General features: G+C 43.0%; 1 long non-coding RNA gene across 1 annotated transcript in view; it reads right to left on the bottom strand.

Moving 5' to 3' along the window:
* Positions 1 to 1,550: 1,550 nt before the first annotated feature.
* The window catches only part of LOC124596502, an 80,055-nt gene continuing 60,317 nt past the window's right edge, over positions 1,551 to 21,288 (bottom strand). The window contains exon 2 of the long non-coding RNA XR_006978314.1: positions 1,551 to 1,804. This is a non-coding gene — a long non-coding RNA (uncharacterized LOC124596502). The remainder of the gene's footprint in view (positions 1,805 to 21,288) is intronic.

Consider the following 21,288-nt stretch of genomic DNA (forward strand, 5'->3'; position numbering starts at 1 on the left):
TGTGACTTTCGGACACAAACCTGTTGTTCTCTTTTGATTGACATCCCCCTGGGGATAATACTTACTTGTGATTGACAGGTCCTTAATCTATTGCCCCCCACTTCTCCCCCCCTCCTCCTTCCAACACCTCAGGAAACCTCCAACCCCCCTTCCCCTCATTGATACAGATACACTTTCAGGCCTGAGTCATTCGAATAGCCACCTCCCACTCTATCAGTTTCATTGACTACTTCATTAAATTGATCAATTAATTAACCTCTCCCCCTCTGGTAAACCCCCAAACCTCCTCTCCCCTTTCCCTACCTGAAAATTGATGGCCCTGTGCTGGAGACGAAGGATTTCATGACAGGAAATTCAATTACACTGCAGAGGATATATTTTTTATTTATACAAAATTCAGTCTGCAGGGGTTGGGTTTCCCTTGCTCATCATTCTCTGCTGTTTGGGAAGGTGCAGGTCTTGTAAGAAGTAATGAAATCGATCTCTTTTATTTATTACGATTGCATAAGAAACACTGTCGTGATACCCCCATCACATGTCATTAAGCTGTTAAAAATCGTTCGATCGTGAAGCATGCGCAAACCACTGGAATGCACAGAACGTCTCTCTCTCTCTCTCTCTCTCTCTCTCTCTCTTTCTGACACACACACACATACATACACAAACGCACACACACACACACACACACACACACGCACACACACACAAACTGTGAACTGTGTAGCAGTCGACGATATTCCATCTTCATGAGGAGAAAAGACCTATGCTTTCAAAGTTATGCAGTTGCATTTTCTTTCACACATGGTTTCTTGACGCCTAAGGTAGCACAATAGCATTCTGATGAACAGTCCACCACTCTTTCACCTTCTCTCTACTCATGGTGGCCTATCAGCAGTCAATGAAAGGCTTTCATCAATAACTCCACATCTTTAGAATTAAGTGCAGGAAAACTCTCCTTTGTAAGAGAATTCGAAACTGGTCTTTGAGAGTGTTCAGCTAACCACGAACGCCAGAAGATCCTGACGAAGATTCCAGCAGAGTGGTCGAACCGGTGACTGTGAAGAAGAAATTGAACGTGATGCTGCCTAACAATCTAGATTTTCACCTTCACTGACAACAGCCGTGAAAGCCCGCAGACTTACATATTGCTTCAAATATATATGTATTGCACTGCCTCCATATGCAGAGTACATTGATATAACGGCTTCAGTGTTGTAATTTTTGGCAAAAACGTCTGATTGCCTTCTAAGTCCAGACTCAAAGTGAGATCTGATGTTGAATATAATGAACTTACTGTACTTGATGGTACTTCATTTACTTGTTTTTACAGCACACCAGCTAAGGTAAACAGAGTAGCTATAAATAAAAGAGAAAAACAATAATTCTGGCACGGTGCAGCTGTAAATAAAAAAGAAAAACAAGAATTCTGTTAGTAGCGTATCTGTCACAAGGAAATTAAATTCTCTATATTCAGTATTTTGCTATTCCGGAAAAAACCGAGTTAAGCTGTAATGGTTGTGTGGTGAAATCTGAAAAAGCAATCAAGGCCATTGTTGCTTGTATTATATTGTTTACTACTTGTACATGTTAAGCTACAGATAACAGACTCTGTGAAGAGAGTGAAAGCTATCGCCAGAGAACAGGCTGTCAACCGGCTGCCAGCTGCGAAGTCGTTCTTTTCCCGAACCATCGCCGCGGCACGCGTCTAGATGTAATGCTACTTTCCTGCTACTCTCATAAACTAAACCAGCTGCTTAGCCAACAGTAGTATCTGCTGCTTCGTCTGCAAATGCTTCTGTCTCATCTGTGGGTAGAATAAAACAAAAGAACATAAAAATCTGAAGCAAATTACATAAACAAAAAGAATGTAAAATTAACACAACAAAATTAAGCAAATCGAAACCAAGAAAGATCTGTAAACGTTTAATGGAAAAAAAATTGTATAGCTCTAACAAAACAAGCACAAATATGAATCGTTTATTCAGAAAGCTGCACTGTAGTTTGCTTGAATCTACATTATATATTTCCAAAAATCTGGTCTTTTGGAATAGAAGTAGACCTGTTTCGCTTATATTAAATTTATAAGATAAATGTTTGCTTCTGCCATGAAACTCTACATAACAGAATTGATGGAATTTTTCAACGCGAGAATATACAGGGTGAGTCAGGAGGGAAGGTACATGCTTTGAGGGATGATAGTATTAATGATTCTGAACAAAAAACTTCATATGGACGTATGACCTATTCCTAATGGTTTCCGAGATAGAACACATTTAATATCACTTTTGTAAGTTTTCCTTGAATAACTCGAAAACTGCACCCTTCAGCGAAAACGTGTCACAGTACAAAATTAAACTATATTAAATTTCCTACAAAAAAGATGCTATTCAGTTTTACTCTAGAACTTATGGTTTGTGCGAAGAGAGCGCGAGAATGTTGAAAAACTTGCTCGACGCACATGCGCTGTAGCTTACGTTTTGAGGTAGTTGCTCGATTTGATAGACCATAAGTGTCCCGTATGAGACTGTTCGTCTCGACTTGCTCTACACTACTGTAGTATATTGTAAACCTTAATTTGGGCCTAAAAAAACTACATAAGCTACAGCGAATGCGCGTCGAGGGAGTTTTTCAATATTCTCTCGCTCTCTTCGCACAAACCATTAGTTATAGAGAAAAAAATGAATAGGACCTTTTGTGTAGAAAATTTAATACAATTTAATTTTGTACTGCGACACGTTTTCGCTGGAGGGTGCGGTTTTCGAGTTATTCAAGGAAAACGTACAAAAGTGATATTAAACGTGTTCTGTCTCGGAAACCATTCGGAATAGGTCATACGTCCATATGAAGTTTTTTGTTCAGAATCACTAGCACTGTCACCCCTTAAAGCACGTACCTTTCCTCCTGACTCGTAGCAATTCTGAAGTAAAGAGTAGCCGCAAGGTTATAACATGACGTCAATAGAAGAACGTAAGGAGCACATTCAAAAACAGAAAAGAAACAAGACAATGAACAATTAGTCAGCTACTGTGTGAAATTAAAAACTTTTAATCTAGGAGTAACACAAATCGTGTACGTTATTACAATTGATCCAGTCACCATAAATGAAGCCAACTCATTCTCGAAAGGAACGGAATTCTACCGATAGTGGTATCATTCTATTATTAGCCTTGAATTTTATGAAAGACCTTGCGAGTACAGACGTACTTACATAAACAAGGTAACATTAAAACTTTTTTTGATAGTAATATGGGCATGGAAATAAATGTGATTTACTTTAAATTATACCAAAACGGGGTTTCACACTATCACCTCCTCACAATGTAGCTGTGGCATGAAAACTAGGAAAAGAATTCTAACAGGTGATCAGGAAATATTTCACACCTATTTTAGGTGACGAAAGGTTTATGTGGAGCTATGATGAGCCAATGCATAGGTGAGAACACTAAGGGGAAAAATAAAGCTAAAGATGAAATCCATCGACTTGAAGCAGCATTAGAACAACGCATCATGTAGGTAATGAATCTTTGGCGATGTTTTTTAACGGGCTCTGAGTATCTGAAATGAGGTTTCGTATTTGAGTTTGTTATTTTATATAATTTTTATGTGCTGGAGTCAAACTTGTGCTTTGTAAAGAAGTTTAGTCTGGAGTAATCATCCAAAACAGGCCTAAACTGTGTGCCGAATTGAGTTTTGAAACCTGATTTATACCCCTGAAATGTGGGAAAAAATAAGAATTTATTATTTATTCGATTTATTGTCGACATTTGGTTCATTACAAATGGAGTAGGGCTGGGGAGAGATAGTGACAGCAGCTGGAATGAGGGGCTGGGATGACTTATGTCTAGAGCGATTTCCACAAAATGTTACACTCCAGAGTTGAGTCCCAGTCCAGTATACAGTCCTAAAAAGCGAGCTGGACTTAAAATTTAGTGCATCATGTTATCTGTATTGTTCAACTATTAGAATAACGTCTGAACAATATTTTCTTATCTTTCAAATCTTGTCATTTCGAGTAAAACTGGACTGGCAGTGCTGATATAGTGTTTCGCTTCTACAGTAACAAATACAGGGCTATTACAAATGATTGAAGCGATTTCATAAATTCACTGTAGCTCCATTCATTGACATATGGTCACGACACACTACAGATACGTAGAAAAACTCATAAAGTTTTGTTCCGCTGAAGCCGCACTTCAGGTTTCTGCCGCCAGAGCGCTCGAGAGCGCAGTGAGACAAAATGGCGACGGGAGCCGAGAAAGTGTATGTCGTGCTTGAAATGCACTCACATCAGTCTGTCATAACAGTGCAACGACACTTCAGGACGAAGTTCAACAAAGATCCACCAACTGCTAACTCCATTCGGCGATGGTATGCGCAGTTTAAAGCTTCTGGATGCCTCTGTAAGGGGAAATCAACTGGTCGGCCTGCAGTGAGCGAAGAAACGGATGAACACGTGCGGGCAAGTTTCACGCATAGTGATGTGAAAGATTCAGTGTTTAAACCACCTCTACCAAGAAAAGTGCCAGAACTGCGAGCTCGCACCAACAATGCTTTCGAACTCATTGATGGGGACATGCTGCGCCGAGTGTGGGAGGAACTTGATTATCGGCTTGATGTCTGCCGAATCACTAAAGGAGCACATATCGAACATTTGTGAATGCCTAAAAAAACTTTTTGAGTTTTTGTATGTGTGTGCAAAGCATTGTGAAAATATCTCAATTAATAAAGTTATTGTAGAGCTGTGAAATCGCTTCAATCATTTGTAATAACCCTGTATAAGTGCAGATAGTTTTACACGTGACGTACACACATCAGTAAGTTGATAGTTTTTCTCTTTGTCACACACTATTCCCACAAACACACCACAAACTTTATCACCTGATCTTTTGTGCATGGACACAACTGCAATCTGTAAGTGCCTGTGAGTATAGACTAACCGTTTGGCGTTCACACACCAACATTTCAACACCTGTCCGCCGCGCAGGGCAAAATAGACATTAATGACTTGCTCTTGCCACATGTACTTTGAGGGACTAACCAACCTAAAAACATACTACTGCTAATACCTATAATTATTAGCCTGCAGATGATGTAAATGCTGATGAGATGTTACTAAGCACACAGCCCTCACTCACCAATAGAAATGTCTGCACTTATCACTGTTACAACCTGTATAGGAGAGGCAGCAGCATCTGGAGTCTTCCACAGAACGGCCTAAATGACCAGTCACTAGTTTTTCTAATGGCGATGATGGATACAGACGTCGAAAGCATGAGGATTCATTCCAAATGACACAGCTTCAAAATTGCGAGGGTTTTGTTCAGGCATACAGACGTGAAAGACTCTGAGTCCACAGAAAAATACCTACATGTTGTAACATAAAATGTAAATGTTATATAGAATTTCTGGCTTGAAATTACTCCAGATATTTAATCAGCTAAAGGGTTAGGTTATCAGTATTTCGGCCACATGGTTTATTTATGAAGAGTAAGTATTGTATTTCAGTGTAAATGTTTCGCGCCTATTACTATTATGATTGTAAGTAATGTGTAGTGATTTGCTTGTGTGGCTCATGATGATACGGAAGAAGAAAGCAAGATGGCGAAACACTACTCTGAAAAGTAGTCTGCCGTGCTTAATGTATCCATCTGAAATGCGGGTACCCACCGACAGCGTGTGGAAAAAGCTGTGATACACTTTGGAAATTAATACTGTATGTATGTGTTCAGTAAGACGGCAGGAACTTGACGTCACAACTTATCTTCCACAAGATGGCCTATTTCAGAACAATGAAAACATACTCAAGATAAATGACAGTTGTCTGAACGAAATATTGTATAGGTTGTACATTGTATATGATTATACTCTAGTGGCCATTAAAATTGCTACACCATGAAGAAATGCAGATAATAAAAGGATATTCATTGGACAAATATATTACACTAGAACATTTTCACGCAATTTGGGTGCATACATCCTGAGAAATCAGTACCCTGAACAATCACCCCTGGCCGTAATAACGGCCTTGATACGCCTGGGCATTGAGTCAGAGCTTGGATGGCGCATACAGGTACATCTGCCTATGCAGCTTCAACACGATACCACAGTTCATCAAGAATAGTGACTGGCGTATTATGACGAGCCAATTGCTCGGCCACCATTGACCAGACGTTTTCATTTGGTGAGAGATCTGGAGAATGTGCTGGCCAGGGCAGCAGTCGAACATTTTCTGTATCCAGAAAGGCCCATAGAAGACCTCCAATGAAGGGTAGAGCCACGGGTCGTAACACATCTCAAATGTAACGTCCACTGTTCAAAGTAACGTCAATGCGTACAAGAGGTGACCGAGACGTGTAACCAGTGGCACCCCATACCATCACGCCGGGTGATACGCCAGTATGGCGAAGACGAATACAAGCTTCCAATGTGCGTTCACCGCGATGTGGCTAAACACGGATGCGACCATCATGATGCTGTAAACAGAACCGGGATTCATCCGAAAAAATTGACGTTTTACCATTCGTGCACCCAGGTTCGTCGTTGAGTACACCATCGCAGGCGCTCCTGTCTGTGATGCAGCGTCAAAGGTAACCGCAGCTACGGTCTCCGAGCTGATAGTCCATGCCGCTGCAAACGTCGTCGGACTGTTCGTGCAGATGGCTGTTGTCTTGCAAACGTATCCATCTGTTGACTCAGGGATCGAGACGTGGCTGCACGATCCGTTACAGTCATGCGGATAAGATGCCTGTCGACTGCTAGTGCTACGAGGCCGTTGGCATCCAGCACGGCGTTCCGTATTACCCTCCTGAAACCATCGATTTCATATTCTGCTAACAGTCGTTGGATCTCGACCAACGCGAGCAGCAATGTCGCGATACGATAAACTGCAATCGCGATGGGCAACAATTCGACCTTTATCAAAGTCTGAAACGTGATGGTACGCATTTCTCCTCCTTACACGAGGCATCACAACAACGTTTCACCAGGCAACGCCGGTCAACTGCTGTTTGTATATGAGAAATTGGTTGGAAACTTTCCTCATGTCAGCACGTTGTAGGTGTCGCCACCGGCGCCAGCCTTGTGTGAATGGTCTGAAAAGCCAATCATTTGCATATCACAGCATCTTCTTCGTGTCGGTTAAATTTCGTGTCTGGAGCACGTCATCTTCGTGGTGTAGCAATTTTAATGGCCAGTAGTGCACTTCCTTTTTGGGTGGCTACATTTCCTGAGGCTTCTTGAAGACAATATCAGTCTGGCACTTGCCTTATCTGTCATTCGTTTGATATGATCGTTTCGCTTTAAATACCTTTCTGACCAAGGTGTGTGATCACGGTAAATAGAAAAGGTTATGTGACCATCTACCGCTAGTGTAGGCAATGGCAGTGAAGTGAGATACTTGAGCCAGTGGGTTCAGTTAATTACACGAATTAGTTGGTTCCATAAACCTTCCGACAGGCAATTAATGTGAATAGCAGAGTTATCACGCATATGTAGATGCCGACAGCGGAGTAAGATGGGTCGACGTGGTGACACGACAGACTGCAGAAAGGAGCTATCGTGCCTGGACGTGCCCTTGTCCACACCGTGAATGAAGTTGTCAGATTTTCTGGCGTATTAACGGCGGCTATTCAACGTGTCTATGTGGAAAGATGTACCCCTCACAGCCAAGTAACACTTCGAAGGAATAATCGTCGTATAACGAAACTAGCCTACTGGTACCGGAGACGAGTGTAACGTCTTGTCAGTGACGATCGGTTGCTGGTATTTAATGAAGGTCCATCTCGAATAGCGTCGGAGCGAATACTGGGAAATGGACTGCACGCTACGGACGTTTGGAGTAGTGTTTCTTTAAAATGCGCATTGCTAAAGCGGCACATAAATGGACCAAATACCACACAACCGGGGAGAGTCGTTAACTGGAAGCATATAGTGTTGTCTGTCGAGTCTCGATTTTGCATCTTTTCAAATTATGTAAAGCGTCGAACGCACCGACGTCCCAATGCAGTGTTTAAGACGTAGTGTGTGAAGGGCGTGGTTCAGAACGGAGTTTTATCCGTACCTTCACTTGGTAAACTCAAGCAGGACAATTATTTCAGCATTCTCCGTCATCAGGTGTTTCCCTTTCTTCTATTTCTTTCTGATTGAGTGTGAGCTCCCCTGTTCCGCTGAATCATCCGATCTTAAACCTGTAGAAAATGTCTGGAATTATGCACACACACAAACACACACACACACACACAAATTGGGGCTCACTTCGAATCGGGTCTCATCACTGAAGACAATTCTACTCCAGTGAATGAGATTCCAGGCCGTAGACATGCCTCGAGACGCCCTGGTCAGTGGTGTGATACCATCCCAACGGCCACTCTCCATACGGACCGGCAGCTAGGAGTGATGGTCTGGGATGACATTTGATTTCATAGCAGGACCACTTTGGTTGTCATCCGCGGCACCCTTACAGCACAGCGGTACGTCGATGATATTCTGCTCCCGTTTTTTGCCCTTCGTGGCAAGCCATCCTGGGCTTACTTTTCACCAAGATAAAGCCCGCCTGGAGATGCCGAGACTTTCCACTGTTTGTCTTCGTGCTTACCAAACCCTACCTGGGCCAGGTCGCCAGATCTCTCCCCATATTTGAACTTTTGGAGCATCATGAGCAGAGCCCTCCAACCAGCTTGAGATATTGAGAATCTAATGCGCCAATTGCACATAATTTGGCACAATATCACTTAGGAAGGCATCCAACAACTGTATCAGTCAATTATCAGCTGAATAACTGCTTCCGTTAGAACCAGAGGTGGACCAAAGCTTTATTGACTCGCTTTATTTGTGAAGGTCATTCTCTTGAATAAATCATAGACTTTTCTGAAATTGCGATAATTTGTTTGTGTGCTTGTACATCACATATACCGATTTCCGTCAAACTTGTTCGTTGTGCGTCGGTTTTGAGTGTATTTGGAATAGATGCTTCCCAATTTGGTAGCTTTAGCGGCTGCAACGATCAATGATTTGATTCAGATCGATATAGCATACTTGGAGAAACTTATTTTCCATTGGTCTGTGATGCTGTCTCTGGTCGAATGGAGGCATTTTCAATGCTAGAGGCGGTGTTACGCGGTATTAGCGTGATGTCTTCTGGGAGTCACCAATTCTGCCTAATCAAAATTATCGAGACATTCCCTTGTAATGAGGAATTGACCACCAGAGACAGACCCGTAAGTATGAAAGGAGGTGTCCTGTGTTGTCAGTAGGGAAGCAGTAACAGCAGAATGGGTGGGTCCTGAGAGCTGAGTGACTTCGAACGTGTAATAGCCATCGGAAGTCACTTGAGAAACAATTCCAACAGGTGCATTTCAAACCTTCTTAAACTGTCCAAATAGAATGTTGGCGATTTGATTCTGAAACGCAAAAGCGAACGAACGATCACTGTAAAAGCAAGACGAGGTGGACATCGTGTGCTGAGGCATAGGGACCGCAAATATTGCTGACATGGGTTGTAAAAAAGTCACATGACGTCAGCGGAAGGAATCACTCGTCAGTTTGAGCAGTGCAGGTAGCACAGTGAGAGTGCGCAGCGACTTAAAATGAATGCACTGCGGTGGTCAGCAGTTTCTCATAAGCTACGCATTTCTGTAGCAGTGCTAAGCGATGCCTAAGCCGGTGTAATAGCGAATGCCTGTAGAACGTTAGCTGCACTCGTGTGTAGCGACAACAGTGAAGTATGGAAGGGATGGTGTTGCGGTATGGAGGGTATTTTTCTTGGTTGGGTTGTCGTCCCATTATTGTAGTTAAAGGAACGCTAAATTCAGAAGTATATGAACACCTTTCACGGAAGTGCGTACTGCATATGGTAATACAACTGCTCGGAGACGATAACTGTTTGTATCAGCCTGACTGTGCATCCTATCATAAAGCATGTGTCGGCTGTGGTTTGTGGTCAATAGCATTGCTGAAATGGAATGGCGTACACGGAGGCCCGACCTGAACCCAATGGGACGCCTTTGGGATGCGTCAGAAGGTCAAATTTGCTCCAGCATCCGACATCAATATCATCTCTTGAAAACGAAAGGTCAGGCATTTCTCCACAGACATTCAAACACCTCACTGAAAGTGATCCCCGCAGAGTCGAAGACGTCGTGAAGGCGAAGATTGGACAAGCCCCGTATTAATGTGCAGTAGCAGGTGTCGGGATACTTCCGACCAGATAGTGTACTTCGAAGCCTTGAGGGAGAAACACACTTACTGAAGCAGCGTGGAGTTCAGATTGAATTTCACAATGAGTGCTTCACTTTCATAACTTACATCAAGAGCTGTAATTCGAGATATAAAATTCACGGTACTGCACGGCTTGTCTGACGGGAAACGAAGCGGAATGAAAAGAAATACAGCAAAATAAAACGAATGGGGGCGGTGTAAAATTTTATACGACAATGTCGATGTCCCGGCAGTAGTGGGGCAGCTGTAGGTTTCCGGAGGCGCAGTTGGGCCGCGGCGGTCCGTCTGGGCCGGGGGACGAGGCGGCGGCCAGCCGTGTAGATTAGGCCGGCGCTTGCGCCCCGCGCTTGCCGACTCTGGGCACGTAGCGTCGCGGACGCCTGCAGGTCGCGCCGGCCCCACCACATATACGACGCCGATACGCCAAGGCGTGCGGAGGGGCAGGGGCGGCGGGGGCGGCGGGGGTGGAGGCGGCCACACCCTGCTTATTGGTTTCCGCGGCGACCCGCCTGTCCCGGAACCTGTCGCTGCTACAATCCAGCCGCGACCCGGTGACAAGCTCTCAACCAGCCACTTTATCACCCACTTTCCACACCAGCCCCCAATTCATTTACCGTAGTGGCTGTGGCGCTGGGCGCAATACTCCTGCAAGTGTGCCATATGATTCCGATCCACGAACGTACACTTTTTGAAGAAGTATCATACTTGTATAAGATTGGCGAAATACCATCAGACTTTCCGAAAAAAAGCATTAGCCACACTATTCTGAAGATTGCAAGAGTCGAAAAGTACGATAATTGTGAGCGTAACAGCTCATGCATCCAAGCTGTTGTCAAGAATAATATACAAATGAATGGAAAAGAAAAGTGAGGATCCGTTAGGTGACGATCAGCTTGGCTTGAGAAAAAAATAAAGACGCCAGAGAGGCAGTTCTGACGTTGCGGTTGATACTGGAAGCAAGACTGAAGAAAAATAGAGACACGTTCATAAGATTTGTCGACATGGAAAAAGCGTTCGGAAATGTCAAATGGTGCAAGATGTTCGAAATCCGGAGAAATAGGGGTAAGCTATATGGAAATACGGATAATATACAATATGTACAAAAACCAAATGCGAACAATAGGAGTGGAAGAGCAAGAACGAAATGCATGAATTAAAAAGGATGTTAGACAGGGATGTAGTCTTTTTCCCCTACTGTTCAATCTGTACATCGAAGAAGCAATGACGAAAATAAAAAAAAATGGTTCAAGAGTCGGATTAAAATTCAGGGCGAGAAGATATCAATGGTAAGATATGCTGATGCCATAACTATCCACAGCAAAAGTGGAGAGGAATTACAGGACCTGTTGAATGGCATGAACGGTCCAATGTACGCATGATATGTATTGAAAATAAATAGAAGAAAGACGAAAGTAATGAGAAGTAGGAGAAATGAGAACACCGAGAAACTTAACTGGTGATCACGAAGTAGATGAAGTTAATAAATAACTCTAGCTAAGCAGTAAAATAGCCCATCACGGGCAGAGAAAGGAGGATAAAAAGCAGACTAGCACTGGCAAAAAGGGCATACCTGGCCAAGAGAAGTCTACTAGTATTAAACATAGGTCTTAATCTGAGTAAGAAATTTCTGGGAACCCAAAGTTGGAGCACAGCGCTTTATGGTAGTGAGACATGGACTGTGGAAAAACCAGAACAGAAGAGAATATAAGCATTTGAGATATGATGCTACAGAATAATGTTGAAAATTAGATGGTCTAGTAAAGTAAGGAACGAGGAGGTGCTCCGCTGAATCGGTTATAATGACATATATGGAAAAAAACTGACAAAAAGAGGGGACAGGATGACAGGGCATCTCTTAAGACAGCTTCCACGGTACTAGAGGGGCTCTAAAGGGTAAAAACTGTAAGGGAAAGAAACCTTTATCAGGTAGGACTGATACAGGATATTGGGGATATTCAAAAATAGGAGCTTTGTTTTTCGTCATGAGTTCCTTTAGTAAGCGCACAGTGTCAAGGAGATGTTCATCCATTTCCAATCGCAAACGCTACAAGAGTAGACGTCGTGTATTACACTGTGATTTGCTACTAACGGTCCAAGAGCGTACGCCTATAGCTAATTAAAATACGGACGCTTCTGATGACTATCTAACAAATCCAAACCGATTATAAAAAAAAAGAAAAATCATGCGATCAGTTTCTGCTTTGGATTCTACAAGTTCTTAAACATTGGGTCGCTGTATACTTCAGTCTGAAGAAAGAGAAATACCGATTCAGAGGCACAAGGACACTCAAATAATTCAATGGCGGCAAGTGAAAATTTCACATTTTACACGAGTGGTCGCCTTAACTGCTTCTGCTGTCCGAGCACACTTTACAAGCAATCCAAATTTCCAACTTGTGGTGTCTAATTTCTCGCGCTTCCTCTCCACCATACTCAAGCATTTAGATATTACTGTTATATGTGCGGTGTCTTTTCTTGGGGTGTCTATGCTTCCTGACATTTCCGACAGGACGGACACCACACGTATGACAGTAACATACGAGGGTGGTAAGTCATGGCGACTATAGTATATCATGCGAACGTGTGTTATTACCATATTTGCAGTAAATATATTCGTAACCTCGTGGCACATATTACCGAAATCAACTGACTGATTCTGACCGCATGCGAGGATGGCTCGGTACCACTGCCTGAAACATTCAGCATGGCGTTGACCATGCTACAAGATGAATCCTCTCTCACGCACCCTACTCACCAGACCTCAGTCCATGCTACTTTGACTTTGTTTCACGACTAAGGGAAACGACTAGGTCAGAGCCTCTTTGCAAACAGGATGAATGCCCTCATGGTATTTCGGTGGCGGATGGCATACTTTGAGGGAAATGTCAGTGCTATTCAAAGCCTTGCCCATGATTGGCAACACTGTATGTTTGCGCTGGAGGACTATTTTGAAGTAGACTAGTTGATACTGATTCAATTTTACGCCTCTCCTGGGCCCGTCAACACCGTAAGTGGAGTGTTGATGACTGGAAACACGTTGTCTGGTCGGACGAGTCTCGTCTGAAATTGTATCGAGTGGATGGACGTGTACCGGTACGGATATGGAGACAACCTTATGAATCTATGGAACCTACATGTCAGCGGGGGACTGTTCAAGCTGGTGGAGGCTCTGTAATGGTATGGGGCATGTGCATGTTATATTGGACCCTTGATAAGCCTAGATACGACTCTGAAGATGACACATACGTATGCATCCTGTCTGATCACGTGCATCCATTCACGTCCATTGTGCACTCCGTGGCAATTCCAGCAGAGTAATGCGACACCTCACACGTCCGAAATTGCTACAGAATTGTTCCAGGCCCACTCCTCTGATTTTAAACACTTCTGCGGGACACCAAACTCCCCAGACATGAACATTATTGAACATATCTGGGAAGCCTTGCAACGTGCTGTTCAGAAGAGTTCTCCACCCCATCGTCTCTCCATATCCATTCCTTCCTGCTCCTGTGTCCGTCACAACATTCAACCTTCACCCAGCTATGACCATCACACTTTTAGCCCCTGTAAAATGGGTTGACAAAACAGATTGATACTACTCGCAATACACCTGTCATGCCAGTTAGCCAACATGTCATGGGTTTGATAATAATCTTTAGCCTCTGATGTATAGGCTGCCCTGTAAAACAAAACAGTGTGATATGGAAGGCTGACACCACTCTTGGAGTGTATGTGTGCTGTGCAGGCCAGCCTACATGTCAGAGGCATGAGAACCGTTTTATCCATGTATCTCTTCTCCTATGACAGATAGCGGGTTGTAAACATCATAGCGATGATACCTGTGAGGTGTACTGTTTGTGTGTCACTAGCAACTGCCACCAAGAATAACTCCGAAAGTATGATAGGAGCTGAAACGTTTGTGGGACAAAAGTTGCATGGGACAACGGGGGCCATAATATGACGGTTTTTTGTTACTAGGTGAAGTCGTGTCAGAGATATGAAGGCCAACCTCGTGTTTTTAAATGGGATGCTACAGTTTTGTGCTTATTTTCTGATAGAGGCTATCGAAGTGAATCCAATAATGTGTAACAGTAAGGTCTTTCAAGGTCGACGAAGGTCTCAAATGTAGCACGAACGTCCGTTTACAGAAGGTGTTCGAAGTGATGACTATTGGAAGCAATGCAATGCTGCAATCTTCTTATCATGGGTTGAGTGATATTCTTTACCACATCGGCAATTATCGAAACACATGCTCTGACAATTCTCTCTCGCATATCTTGAGGTGTAGTCGGAACGCTTTATGAACAATATCTTTTACGAAACCCACTACAAAAAATCCAGTGGCGTCAAGTCTGGGAATTGTCTCTGCAACTCATTTCTAGCCATCAGCGAAAAATGTTCCGGACACCCGTTATGTTGATGCCACATTCTGTTCCTTGTTCCTAAAGGTATTTCTTCCAATAACAGACCTAATGTTTCTTGCTGGAATATGGTGTACTTCCTGCTATTAAGATTTACTTAGAAGAAATAGGGGCCTATAATTCTGTCCTCCGGAATCCCACAGCATACATTCAACGACCAAGGTTATTGGTGTGCAACTTTCTGCAGCCAACATGGATTTTCAGTTACCCAATAATGCATGTTGCACAAATTAACATTTCCATGGTTCGTGAATGTAGCCTCATCAGCAAATAAAACCAAATTAATAAATGTTCATCCCTCTGAATCTGAAGTTGAGCCCATTGGCAGAATTCAATGCCACGCATACAATCTGTACCAGTTAATTCTTGGTGGAGACTGATACGGTAAAGATGATATTTAGGGAGATGCAGAACATGAACAACACTGCTCTGGTTCAGGCCAGATTCCCTTGCGATCTGACGCGAACTAACACGAGGATCTCGAACCACAGTGGCAAGAGTACCAATTTCCGTTTTCTCGAGGGTAAGTTTCCTTTGCAGGATATGTTTCCGATGCGCTAAAGATCCAGTTGTTCTCAATTTATCATACAAATACATAAATATACGTCGTGCAGGGTGCATACGCTGAGGATATGTTTCATCGTTTAAGTTTCTAGCTCTCACTGAATTTCGTTGGCATTCTCCGTAAATGAGGAATACAGTATGCACATTCGCTTGATTCGAAGATACTAGTCTTGCCGTTCCTATTAGTGTTGCATTGCGAAACCGTTGACTGGTGTTTACATGTCAATGGTACGTTAGATTGATACGCCGTATTTGGCGAATATCTACAATTTGCACTAAATACGAGAGAGAATTATCAGAGCGTGTACTTAGATAAGTGCTGAAGTGATAATTAATACCACACAATCCATGACAACAAGATTGCAGCTCTAAATTGATACCAATGGTCATCACTTCGAACACCTTCTGTAAATGGACGTTCATGCCACCTTTTTGACCTTTACTGACCTTCGTTGACCTTTCGGTTACACATCATTGGATTCGTCTGATAGCCGCTGTCAGAAAATAAGTACCAAACTATAGCATCCCATTGAAAAAACAAAGTTGACCTTCGTATCTCTGACACGACCCCACCTAGTAAAAAGCACCCACAAACTTTTCAGCTACTGTCATACTTTCGGCACTCTGTATATACACGTTAGATGACTACGTCGTATTCGGCGAATATTATAAGCCTTTTCCTGCAGCTTCGTCTGCAGTTGTGTTTGTTGACACACATATTACACACATCTTCTCCTCCCACTCTCTTCTGCATCTCTGCCTCTCCCTCTGTCCCTTTCTTTCTCCCCCTCTCTCACCATCACGTCTATCACCCATCTTTCCGTCCATACCCTACTGCCCCGCTGTTCATTTCCTCCTCACCCCCTCTGTGCCCTCTCCTTCTTCCTCTCTCTCTGCCCATCTCCTTTTCCACAGTTATTTGTCTATTTACTCCTCCTACTCCTCCTCCATTCTTTTTTGTCCATCTCCTTTCCACCTCTTCTCTCCATCCATGTTGTCCCCTCCTCTACCTGTCTATGACCTTCTCCCCATCACTTTTTGTCCACTTCCCCCTGCCCTGTCACTCTGCCCATCTCCTGCCAACTCATCCATCTCCTTCTGCGAACCTCAAGCTATTGATCTCCTTCTCCTGCCCCTGCCTGTCCATCTCCTTCTTTCCCTTTTCTGTAGTCCCTTTCTCTGTCTGTTCCATCTGCTCCCCTCTCTCTCCGTTCCCTCCTGCTGCCTTCTCCCCCTATTAATTACCTTCTGACCCCCCCCCCCCCCACTCTCCTTATCGACACCCCTAGCCCCATTTTCCTGTCCATCCCCTCCTTCATGCATCTCACCTTTCGCTCAACTTTGCACCCATATACTTTATGCCTCTGCACAACAGGTCGATAATTCATTCGAATATTACTCCAACACAACACTCGTCCCACAGGGTAGCCCAGATGTTGGGACCTGGAAACCGTTTCTTTCCCCTGTTGCATAAACTTTTCTGCAAAGCAGGTTGATAAGGCAGGCTGATATTATTCCCACACCACACTCATGTCACGCAGGGCAGCCTGTATATCATGAGAGAAAAAAAAGTTTTTACCCATATCTTCGCTTCTGTTGGGGCTATATTATGGTCTCCAAAGAGATGATACTCGTGAACTTTGCTGATTGTGCTCAAAATTTGGTTCAAATCAAGCCAGGGGTTTGGTAGGAGACCACATACATACATAGATATATGCTTAGAATCCACTTTATAGGTATAAATATAGATATTAAAGTAAACTAAACCCTGTGATCAGACGCAGAGAATCGCATGATTTCGAATGGCTGTCATGTTATTCTCTCCTATATGGCGTCGTTTGGGTAAGGTATTGAGGGTCATGGGGCAGCTAACTGCTCTCTCGCTCACTGTCGGCTTTCCAGAATTTGGAGCTGCTACTTCTCTTTCAAGCAGCTCCGCACTTTGCATCAAGAAGCTGAGTGGACATCTTAACATTACTGTTGCCAACGGAAAATCCCTGGTATTACTGCAAATTGAACCCAGATCCTCTGCGTGGCAGTGAAAAGCGGTGATCTCTCAGCTATGGAGGCTTGCTGTACAGTATATACAAAATCACTGATATTTACAATTTTCTCTATCACGTAATACGACTGAGCGAAAAATATGCACGAGTTTTGCAGTTAACATGCTCACAGTCATGTGGCACTGTTAAGAAGTGAACTCGTATTTGGGAATAATGTTTCAAATCTTCGTCTGTCCATCCAGATTTAGCTTACCGGCGCTTTTAGTAGTCTATTCCCAGAGTGACTTCTTTGGAAAGAACGCCGCAGGTTTCCTACCCGATCGTTCCCCAGTTCGAGCTTGTGTTCCATCCATAATCATCTCACCACTGATGAGGTAGTAAAGCCTTAACCAACATTCTGAAAATATTCACCTTTTCTTCGGTATAGGCCTAACTGATTTCTCGTGTCAACATTTGTCTCTGTGAATATTTCTTTCAGAGATGTGTATACGCGCCCTCATATTTTTTGGGTTGTAGTAGTTTCTGCTCACAGTGACAATGGAATTTTTTCACAAAAGCTTCATTATCGCACCATTAATAAGTTGTGTGGTAGACACACATTCGTTAAAACTAAAGTACTCTGAAAAAACCATATGAAATTCACTATGTTACGACGATTAACAAGTATAAAATAACGCATCACGTTATATTCATGCCAATAAGGCAGTGTTTCTAAACAAAGCAGTTAGCAGCTTTCTGCATTGTCTGTCGGACTGACGTCTCAGGTGACTGCTGTTCACCTATTCCCGGGTGTTAAGTACATGTGTTATCTCACGAGTCCGACTACTGCACACGTCAACAACTACGGTAAGTTAAAGGCATTCCCAAAAATGAGTGATTACAATCTCAATGACAAAGCTGAGTCTTAATTGTAATGTTTCTACAGTATATTACTGCAGATTCTCTGAGAATATCAGGCAAAATAATCTCATCACTTTCTCCACGTAATCTTTCTAGTAGCAAATACTCAGTATCTTCGCAACACCTAACTTCCAAATGAACAAATTTTCGGAGCACGTTATTATGGACGCGTAGCGCAACAAAATAAAGAAAAGTAGCTTGCCACAAAGAAGTGAAGTGATGATACTAGTCTTTTTACGGATTAGTGTGTAAATTAATGAACGGAAGGCATCAGTTGGAGAAAACATTCCGAGAGGAAGTTCTTGTACACATCAATGACCGCAAAAAACAAAATGTGATGTTCTGTACTCTGCAAGCTGCTGCGAGTGAGTGGCAGTGGAGAAGACGAGCGTTAGACTCATAGAAGAGGCTGTAAATGCAAGAGCACCCTGGTGAAAGCCGGGGTTTAAGAAGAAGAAATATGTACAACAGGATTCTACCCGCTACGATTTTTTTCATTTTAAGTTTACTTACGTTTCACAAATGTTGTAGGTTGTTAGTCTGTTACGCCGACCACGTCTTCGATGTTCGTGGTCGCATAAACGACGAGCCAGAACAGCAAAACCTATCAACATATGAGATGTAAATATCTGGTGCAGCTGGAAAGTAGACTTTCTTGTTTGTACTGAAGATTCACTTTAAAAATTTAACGTTACGCGTTCGGGCTAAGCTACAACACATAAGAAATTACACGGTTCTTGAGAAAAATTGTTGTAAATATGATTGATGTTATCGAATCTGGTGTCATTAAGTAAATGAGAGGAGAAAATGCGGAAGCTATAAAGTTTTTATAATCCACTATCGCGTCAGGAACTGATAGCTTGCAGAACATAAAGCTGAAAAATTTATGATTTAATGTTTGGGAATTGCGTTTATGAGCCAGCAGCTGAGTGGACATTATAATACATGCTGACAGATAACAAATTTTTACCAGATCGAAAATCTATCCCAGAAGCTTGCCTTTGCATGGACAGAGCACTGCGCAGGAAAGACAGTTTTCATCTGTCAGCAAGTGTCACCTCATATTTTACCGCAATTAATGATGCCTAATTTCATCTGCGATGGTTCACTGATTTGTTGTAGTTTTCCTTCGCACAATATTTGGGTAATATACCTCGTTGCCATCATCAAGTGATCTCAATATTGACACATATATTTGAAATGGTATGAGATTTTATTGAAAGCAAAAAACGACACAAAATGACCGACACAAGGCGCTTCATATGATACAAAAGCAATACTTCACATGACAACTGATTGTTAGCAAAGACGATCTTCTTTATAACAAATGATCAGCCTGCCGGCAGTCATTCATCAACAATACCTATAATCGAGAGACAGTTGCACAGCGTATCGGCATGTATGGTGATAAAATGCCGTCGGATGTTACCTTATAGCATCCTTAATGAGGTAAGACGATAGCAGTAGACTTGGGACTTCAGGTAACGTCACAATCAGTAATCACACGTATTGGGGTTTGGGGAACTGGGAGGCCAAGCGTGGCAAAATGGCGACTCAACACGCGATCCTCATCAAACGATGTGCGCAAGAGATCTTTCACGTGTGGAGCAATATGGGATGTAGCGCCATCCTGCTTAAAAGTCGTATCTCCCAGCAAGCGTTCACCAGCCAGGATATGGAAGATGCGATTCTTTAGCATATTGGTGTACCTCGCACCCTTCACGCTGACCAATTGAAAAGCATCATCCCAGTATTTCCTCGAAGAAAAAGGATCTGATCACAATTGATATGGTAAAGCCACAGCACACCGTGACTTTCTCGTTATGCACTTATGTATCGACGACTGCCTAGAATTTTCGGTTGCTTAAGTTCTGCAGTTTTGGGTGTTGACAGACCCTCGGAGTGTGAAATGGGCTTCGTCAGTCCACTACACGTTACACAACCAATCGTCATCTTCCCTCATGTTTTGAAGTGCCCCCACAGCAAATATTCTCCACGTCACAAAATGGGTGGCTAACGGTTCATGTTGGCTTTTTTTGTACGGATAGCATTGAAGGGTACGCCTTAGTGCTCTCCAACCAGTAACACGTGGTATGCCAGTGCGACGTGCGACTTCACGAGCGAAGCCTTCACCAAGAGGATATCAACCCGCTGAAGTGTTCATTTCTTCCTGAACTGTCAGAGCAGCAGTAACACATGTGTCTGGTTGCTCACTATGGGGCCTATTGTCAAAACAACCACTGGCTTCGAACTTCGTGATGATTTTGTTCACTACGACGTTTGTCACAACTGTCAGAGCAGCAGTAGCACATGTGTCTGGTTACTCACTATGGGGCCTATTGTCAAAACAACCACTGGCTTCGAACTTCGTGATGATTTTGTTCACTACGATGTTTGCCACAGAACATTTACCCGTTCGAATACCCTTCTTCTGGCGATATGATCGTAAAACTGCAATAGTGAATTCTCCATTCCGATAATAAAGCTTCACAAACAGTGCCTCTTCTAAAGTCAAAATGCTGCAATTGCTGGTGCATCTGATTCGCTCTCTCGCTGCAGCTCATTTTATACGCAATTTTCAGGCGCCGTCACTGACTTATTGCTGGCCGGTGTGTGCACTGATTTTTGTTTTAATAAAACCTCATGTTATTTAAGGCATGTGTGTCAAGTTTTACCACGCTACATACATTACCCCGTGAATTAGGTCATTTTCAAATATTATCGTACTTTTGGGTCGCCCTGTACATTGTACAGTTTGCCCACAGTTTTGTTTCTCTTGCTGAGACCGATGAACTGTACCAGCAGAGGCAGAGGTTATTTACAGTGAATGCCTGCGTAGTTAATATCTTCCTATGAGTGGATGAATGCGCTTTCTATTTCAAAATTACGAAATATTTCTAAATTCTAGTATTTCACGGGCTTTATTATGTATGGCGAGTAACGTTCTCTGTGTGACAGTCCTCGATACTGTTATATGTGTAGTTACCTGGAAAGAAAGAATGAGTTGCAACGCAATGTTTGCTGGGAAAACCGAAGAGGTAGGTTCAGCCGGCAAATCGGAATGCGTTTTCTCCCACTGCACACTATGGGCCTTGGCCCATTTGGTATTTGAGCATTGTGCTCTATGCCTGTTTGTTGAGTGTAGGTGAGCATAACAATTCTGTGATGTCATGTATGTGTTGTGT

Source organism: Schistocerca americana, chromosome 2 (genome assembly GCF_021461395.2).
Source record: "Schistocerca americana isolate TAMUIC-IGC-003095 chromosome 2, iqSchAmer2.1, whole genome shotgun sequence".
In the NCBI taxonomy this organism is placed as follows: domain Eukaryota; kingdom Metazoa; phylum Arthropoda; class Insecta; order Orthoptera; family Acrididae; genus Schistocerca; species Schistocerca americana.